Consider the following 8,302-nt stretch of genomic DNA (forward strand, 5'->3'; position numbering starts at 1 on the left):
TTTAGTAGGCACTTTGGGAAAGGATTTGGAATTCAAGACAAGTAAAATGTGGTTCCTGTACTTGAAGAAATGTTCCATTCCAAGAGATAAATGAGGATGAATCCTTGAATTGAGTCTTGAGGAATAAATAAGGTAGATATTCACCACAGGCAGGAATCAGAGAAAGAATTATATGCACAGGGAGCAATTCAATGATGGTTGGAAGAAGACAGAGAAATAATCCAACCATTCAAGGCCCTTCAGATTTTCACTGTGCATAAAGTGCAGAAGAAAGGGGGAGAGAAAGGAGGCAAGGCAAGCAATTTGTTAAGGTGAGTTAAGAAGGACAAGAGAACATAGAAGGCCTGTGTCCCATACTTAGGAGTTCAGACTTGTATTTAAGGTAGTGTGGCCAGAAGGGGGCTTTTAAAGCGAGCACTGGCATGATTAGATTAACAGCATTTTAGAGGCAGTGATCTGATGTTACCATGAAAGACACATGAGAGGGAGCCCTATCTAAAGACTTGAAGATCAACATATATTATAAGAATATTGCATTTATCTAGGCTTGATAAGGCTGGATAAAGCTGGTAGTTGAGTGGGTAGAAAAAGAGAATGAACCCAAGATTGGCAAATGTGTCAGTCAGGGTCTAATTGGGGGAAGAAACCACGCAGTAATTTGAATGGAAAAGTTAAATGTAAGAGGCTAGAGAGGCACCAGCTGCCACTCAGGGAGAAGGCCAAGGCCAAGGTCCCAACTTGAGGAAGACGCTGGCCCCTCAGTGCCTGACAAAAAGACCATCCTTCCCTGCCCTTGGGATAAGGAAGAGTTTGGGCCGGATGGACATTTGAGCAGGAACCAAGATAGAGAGGAGCCAGATGCAAAAAGCACAGACTATGGCACTGGAATGCATTCATGAGGAACTTAGTGATTTGGCTCGTGACCCTCCAGCACAATGTTCTGTAGGTCCACTTGGGGATGATAGGTTTCATCGGCAAGTCACAATTATGGGACCTAATGACAGCCCATATCAAGGCAGTGTATTTTTTTTACTATTTATTTTCCTACAGACTACCCCTTTAAACTACCTAAGATTGCATTTACAAGAATTTATCATCCAAATATTAACTGTAATGGCATCATTTGTCTCGATATTCTAAGGTCACGGTATTCTCCTGCTTTAACTATTTTTAAAGCTCCTTTATCCATTTTCTCACTGCTTTTTGATCCAAACCCAGATGACCCCTTAGTGTGAGAGATTGCATGGACCTATAAAACAGACAAGGATAAATACGAGAGAATATATCAGGAATGGACTCAGAAATATGCCATGTGATGCTGCCTTAAAGTCAGAATAACCTGCATTACAGCTGGTATAAACTTCAAATTACTGTTCCTTTCTTTTTTATTTCTATTTTTTATTGTTTATTCTATTACAGTTGTCCCAATTTTTCCCCATCTGCTCTCAACTGTCCAGCCCATCCCCGACTCCCACAGTCCTTCTCCACACTGTTGTCCATGTCCATGGGTCTTTCATACATGTTCTTTAATTAATCCCTTCCCCTTTTTTCCATCATTCACCCCCTCCTCACTTTCCTCTTGCAGCTGTCAGTCTTTTCCCTGTTTCCATGTCTGTGATTCTGTTTTGCTTGTTAGTTTATATTGTTCATTAGGTTCCTTTTGTTCATAGGTGAGATCATATGACACTTGTCTTTTACCAACTGGCTTGTTTCACTTAGCATAAGAGTCTCCAATTCCATCCATGCTATCTCAAAAGGTAGGAATTCCTTCCCCTTTCTTTCTGTTGCATAGTATTCCATTGTGCAAATTTACCACAGTTTTCTGATCCATTCATCTACTGATGGGCCTTTAGGGTGTTTCCAAAACCAAAACTTGGCTACTGTAAATAGTGCTGTTATTACCATTGGGTGCATAAGTTCTTTTAAATTGGTGTTTTGGGATTCTTAGGGTATATTCCCAGCCATGGAATCACTGGGTCAAAGGGAAGTTCCATTTTTAATTTTCTGAGAAAATTTCATACTGTTTTCCACAGTGGTTGCACCAGTCTGCATTCCCACCAACAGTAGTACTCTAGGATTCCCTTTCCTCCACATCCTTGCCAGCACTTGTTGTTTGTTGATTCATTAATCATAGCCATTCTGACAGGTGTGAAGTGATATCTCATTGTGGTTTTAATTTGCATCTCTCTGATGGCTAGTGATATTAAGCTTTTTAAAAAAATATTTATATGGGCTATTTGTATGTCCTGTTTGGAGAAGTGTTTATTCAGGTCCTTTGCCCATTTTTTAATTGGGTGGTTTGGTGTTGAGCCTTGTGAGTTGTTTATATATTTTGGACATTAGACCCTTGTCTGATATATCATTGACAAATACATTCTCCCATGCAGTTAGTTTCATTTTTGTTTTGCTGATGGTTTCTTTAACCATGCAGAAGCTTTTTAATTTGATGTAGTCCCATTTGTTTTTTTCCTCTTTATTTCTCTTGTTCTAGGAGATCTATCAGTAAAAATATTGCTATGTGAGATATCTGAAATTTTACTGCTTAAATTATCTGCTATGGTGTCATGACTTATATTTAAGTCTTATCTATTTTGAGTTTATTCTGGTATATGATGTAAGTTGGTGACCTAGTTTCATTTTTTTGCATGTACCCGTCCAGTTCTCCCAACACCATTTTTTTTTAATAAGAGGGGAATTGCTATCAAAATTTTAGTGTATTTTTTCCTTAGGTGAGGAGATTTTTAAAAATATATTTTATTGATTATGCTATTACAGTTGTCACATTTTTACCCCTTCATTCCCCTCCACCCTGCACACCCCTTCCCACTCACATCACCCCAATTAGCTCATGTCTATGGGTCATACATGTAAGTTCTTTGGCTTCTATATTTCCTATACTATTCTTAACCTCCCCCTGTCTGTTTTGTACCTACCATTTATGCTACTTGTTCCCTATACCTTTTTCTCAACACCATTTTTTGAAGAGGCTATTTTACTCCATTGTATGCTCATGCCCCCTTTATAAAATATTGAGCATAGAGACATGGGTTTATTTCTGGACTTTCTATTATGTTCCATTAATCTATGTATCTGTTCTTATGCTAGTACCAGACTGTTTTAATTATTGTGGCCTTGTAGTATACTTTGATATCAGGTGTTGTGATCCCTTCAAATTTGTTCTTCTTTCTGAAGATTGTTATGGCTATTCAGGGTCTTTTTTTGGTTCCATGTAAATTTCTGAAGTATTTGTTATAGTGAATAAGTGAAATATAGTGAATAAGTGAAACATGCCATTGGTATTTTAATAGGAATTTCATTAAATCTATACATTGCTTTAGGGAATGTGGACATTTTAATGATGTTAATTGTTACAATCCATGAACAGGGTATATATTTCCACTTATTTGTATTGTCATCAATTTCTTTCTTCAGTGTTCTACTGTTTTCCAACTATAGGGTTTTTTTTTTTTTTTTTACCTTTTAGGTTAAATATATTCCTAGGTACTTTATTTTTTGATATTTTTACTGCTATAGTATATGGGACTTTTTCTTAGTTTCTCTTTCTGATAGTTCGCTGTTGGTGTACAAAATGCCATCGATTTTGAATATTGACTTTATATCCCGGTACTTTGCCAAATTCACTTAACTAGGTCAAGTAGTTTTTTTGGTGGAGCCTACAGGGTTTTCTAGCCTGTCACCTGCAAATAACGACAATTTTACTTCCTCCTTTCCAATTTAGGTGCCTTTATTTCTACTTGTCTGACACTGTGGCTAGGACTTCCAGTACTATGTTGAATAAGAGTGGTGAAAGCAGACATACTTGTACTGTTCCTGACCTTAAGGAAAATGCTTTTTTTCACCATTAAGCATGATGTTGGCAGTAGGTTTTTCACATATAGTATTTATTATGTTGAGGAATCCTCCTTCTATTCCCATTTTGCTGAGTGTTTTTAACATAAACAAGTGCTGGATTGTATCAAATGCTTTTTCTGCATCCTTTGATATGATCATGCGATTTTTGTCTTTCATTTTGTTCATGTGATGTATCACACTTACTGATTTATGAATATTGTACCATCCTTGTATCCTTGGGATAAATCCCACTTGATTATGGTGTATGATCTGTTTAATATATTATTGGAACCAGTTAGCTAGGATTTTGTTGAGGACTTTGGCATCTATGTTGATTAGAGATATTGGCCTGTAATTTTCTTTCTTTGTGGTATCTTCACCTGGTTTTTGGACTTAGGATAATACCAGCCTTATGAAAACAGTTTGGGAGTCTTCCCTCTTCTTGAATTTTTTGAGATAGTTTGAGAAGGATAGGGTTAATTCTTCTTTGAATGTTTGGTAGAATTTGCCTGTGAAGCCATCTGGTCCAGGAATTTTGTTTGCAGGGAGGTTTTTGATTACTGCTTCAATTTTGCTAGTTGTTATCAGCTTTTTCAGGTTTCCTGCTTCTTCCTGATTCAGTTTTGGAAGGCTATATGTTTCTATAAATTTATCCATTTTTCCCAGGTTGTCTAATTTCTTAGCACATAGTTGTTCGTAGTAATTACTTACAACCATTTGTATTTCTGTGGTATCAGTTGTTACTTCTCTTTCACTTCTGATTTATTTGGGTCCTGTCTCTTTTTTCTTGAGTCTGGTTAATGGTTTGTCAATTCTGTTTATCTTTTCAAAGAACCAGCTTCTGGATTCATTCATCCTTTGAATTTTTTCTTGTAATTTCTATATCATTTAATTCTGCTCTGATTTTGATTATTTCCTTCCTTCTGCTTGCCCTGGGCTTTGTTTGTTGTTGTTCCTCTAGTTCTTTTAGATGTAAGATGAGATTGTTTATTTGAGATTCTTCCATCTTCTTTATGTAGGCCTCTATTGCTGTTAACTTCCTCTCAGGACTGCCTTTGCTGTGTCTTATAGGTTTTGGGTTGTTGTGTATTCATATTCATTTGTTTCCAGATACTTTTAAATTTCTTCCTTGATGTCATTGTTAACCCATTCATTATAAATAACATGTTATTCAGCTCCATGTATTTGAATATTTTCACGTTGTTGTTTTTGGTGTGTGTGTGTTTTACATTGGTTTCTAGTTTTAAGCCATTGTGATCTGAGAAGATGCTTGATATGATTTAGATTTTCTTGACTTTGTTAAGGCTTGTTTTGTGTCCTATCATGTGGTCTATCTTCGAGAATTATCCATGTGCACTTGAGAAGAATGTGTATTTTGATTCTTTGGAGTGTTCTATAAATATGAATTACATCCATTTGATCTAAAGTGTCGTTTGATTCTGCGATATTTTTCTTGATTTTTTTGTTTGGAAGATCTATTCATTGACAATGGGGTGTTCAAATCACCTGCAGTGACTGTATTGCTATCTTTTTCTTAAAGTCCTCCAATATTTTCTTTATGTATTTAGGTGCACCTATATTGGGTACATATATGTTTACAGGAGTTACATCCTCTTGTTGAACCACCCCCTTAAGTATTATGTAGTGACCTTCTTTGTCTCTTGTTATGGCCTTTGTTTTGAAGTCTATTTTGTCTAGTATAAGTATTGTTACCCTAGCTTTTTTTAATGTCCGTTTGCATGGAATATTTTTTTCATCACTTCACTTTCAGCCTACATAGATCTTTTGTTCTGAGGTGGGTCTCTTGTAGACAGCATATATGTGGGTCATGTTTTCTTATCCATTCAGCTACCCTGTGGTCTTTTGATTGGAGCATTTAATCCATTATCATTTAAAGTTGTTATTGATAGGTACTTATTCGTTGCCATTTCTTTCCCTTTGTACCTGTGTTCTTCTCTCTCTCTCTCCCTCTCTCTCTCTCTCTGTCTTTCTCTCTCTCCTTTTTAAAATAGTCTGTTTAGCATCTCTTGCTCTGCTGCTTGGTGGAGATGTATTCTGTTAGTTTTCTTTTGTTTGGGAAGATTTTTGTTTCACCTTCCATTTTAAATGAGAGCCTTGCTGGATAAAGTAGTCTTGGTTGCAGGTCCTTGCTTTTCATTATTTGGAATATTTTGTGCCAATCCCTTCTGGCTTATAGTGTTTCTGTTGAGAAATCAGCTGATAGCCTTATTGGAGCTCCCTTGCATGTTACTAGCTATTTCTCTCGATGCCTTTAAGATTCTCTCTTCATCTTTAAACTTTGTCACTTTGATTGTAGTGTGTCTTGGAGTGGGACTCTTGAGGTTCATCTTGATTGGGGCCCTCTCTGCTTTTCTAGACTTGTGTGACTTCTTCCCTCACCAAGTTAAGGAAGTTTCTCTCATTACTTTTTCAAACAGGTTTTCTATCCCTTGCTCCCTTTCTTCTCCTCTGGTATCCCTTTGATGCGAATATTGTTATGTTTCATATTGTCCCAAAACTCCCTTAAACTATCCTTATTCTTTTTTAATCTTTTTCCTTTTGTTGCTCTGATTGGTTGTTTTTTATACCTTGTCTTCCAACTTGCTGATTTGATCTTCTGCTTTGTCTAGCCTGGTTTTAATTCTAACTAGTGTATTCTTAATTTTAGATATTGCATTCTTCATTTACAACTGGTTCTTATTCAAGGTTTCTATGTGCTTTCTCATGCTAATGTACGTCTCACTAAGTTCCTTGTAATTCTAAGGTCCTTGAGCATCCTTATAACCGTTACTTAAAGTCTATGTTTGATAAATTGCTTGACTCAATTTCACTTAGATCTTTTCTGGAGATTCCCTCATCTGCTTGGGGGTTGTTTCTTTGTCTCCCCATTTTAGTTGTCTCTTGTGTTTGCTTTTATGTATTAGATTGATTTGTTTTGACTCTGTCTTGTGGAGTGGCCATGTGTGTCAAAAGACCCATGGGACCCAGTGGTGCAGACTCCTTGATTTCCTGATCTGGATGCTCTAGAAATGACTCCTGTGTGGGACATGTGGTCTCTCCTGCTGTGTTTGGGTCCTGATTATTATTTTCCAATTCATTGATGGTAACTCCCCTCTATCTGGCTGGTTAAGAGGCTCAACCCCCACCACATGTTGTATGTTATCATATTGGTGCTGACAGAGAAAAGCAAAACAGCACAAAACAACACCAAAACAAGTAACACCCCTGACCACCACAGGATGTCACCAGCAAGAGAGCAAAGGATACTAAAAGCAGAAAGAAAAATGGAATAGTAGAGAAAGGGGAAAAAAGAAAAAGAATATGAGAAAACCAAAGGAGAGAAAGGTGATTATGAGATGAGAAAAGGAAAGAGAACTACTACTCTTAATTAGACAAAAGAGGTCAGTTAGAGCCATATGAATGGGAAAAAGAGGAAGTAAAACTACATTTAGTTGAAGATGATATGATATTCCTCTTTGAAAAACCCAGAGTATCAATGGTAAAACCAACTCAAACAATAAAAGCATTCCATAAAGTAACAGGACTAAAAAAATCAACATACAGAAGCAATAGTTTTCATATATAAAACAACACACAGAAGACATAATGGTAAGGAAAATCCCCAGCAAAGAAGATTAAATGCTTGGAAATATTTTAACCAGAATTAGGCAAAATATGTATGAGGACAAGTTTGAAATGTTCCTGAAAGACACAAAAACATACTGTAAAACTGGAAATCTATTCCCTGTTCTCGGCTAAGATGATAACATTTAAAAGTTTTAGTTCTCCTTTAGTCAATTTATAAATTCAATGCAACTCCAGTTGGTATTAAAAAAATACCAAGAGGTTATTTTATACTTAAGTTGATACTAAAGTTCCTGCATAGAAACAAATATGCAAGAACCATTAGGAAGCACTGAAAAAGAACACCTAGCAGGGAGGACAAGTAATTCTAGACATTAAAACATAATATAAATCTCATATAATCAAAGTGGTGTGACAGGATACATGAATAGATGAATACTATAGGCCAATGGAATATAATATGTAGTTCAGAATTTGACCCAAGTACATATGGCATCTCTCTGTACCACTTTTGAAACTTTTCTGTAAACCTAAAGGTTATTCAAAATACAAAGTTAAAAACATACAAACATGATTAGTCATTGGGGAAATGCAAGTAAAAACCACAATGAAATGTCACTTTGTGTCTATTAGGATGGCTACAATCAAAGACAGAAAATAAGTATGTATTGGCAAGGATGTAAGCATTTGGGATCTTCATACATTACTGGTAGAAATAGAAAATGATGTAAGTGCTGTGGAAAACAGTTTGGAAGTTCTTCAAAAAGTTATACATAGAACACTACACCAACAATTCCACTCCTAGATATACAGGGTCTGGCACAAATAATGCCCTTTTTTATTACAAAATCTTTTATTACAAAAT

The 8,302-nt window shown here is 36.1% G+C and overlaps 1 pseudogene; it reads left to right on the top strand.

Annotated features, from left to right (window-relative positions):
- The first annotated feature begins 856 nt into the window (after positions 1 to 856).
- Positions 857 to 1,361, top strand: LOC114507617 (annotated as a pseudogene).
- The last annotated feature ends 6,941 nt before the right edge of the window (positions 1,362 to 8,302 follow it).

The sequence above is a fragment of the Phyllostomus discolor genome, chromosome 3 (genome assembly GCF_004126475.2).
Source record: "Phyllostomus discolor isolate MPI-MPIP mPhyDis1 chromosome 3, mPhyDis1.pri.v3, whole genome shotgun sequence".
Taxonomy (NCBI): Eukaryota; Metazoa; Chordata; class Mammalia; order Chiroptera; family Phyllostomidae; genus Phyllostomus; species Phyllostomus discolor.